We start from the raw sequence: 321 nt of genomic DNA, 5'->3' as shown, positions 1-321 counted from the left end.
AATCCCACTAGGTGCCTCAATACCTTTAAAAATCTGCCCTAGAGCTCTTCTCTGAAAGCCCTTACAGTCCTAGTAGACATGGCAGAGAAGGGGAGGGGCTTGAAACAGAGGCAGAAAGAGGGTAAATGACGGGTCCCAGGTGTCAGAGCAGGTCACTGGCAGAGACAAGAACAGAGCCCAGGTGTCCTGACAGCCAGTGCACCACACAGCAGAGAGTAAATGATACGTTTACTACCAGTCCATTGTTAGATGCAGGCAGAAGTGCTGCTGGGATTTGATGCCATAAATCAATTTGGGAGCAGGGAGTCGGCCGTCTAGGCA

Source organism: Terrapene carolina, unplaced genomic scaffold (assembly GCF_002925995.2).
Source record: "Terrapene carolina triunguis isolate 2854851 unplaced genomic scaffold, T_m_triunguis-2.0 Scaffold23140, whole genome shotgun sequence".
Taxonomy (NCBI): Eukaryota; Metazoa; Chordata; order Testudines; family Emydidae; genus Terrapene; species Terrapene triunguis.
The sequence above is the reverse complement of the archived record's forward strand: the minus strand, read 5'-3'. Positions refer to the sequence as shown.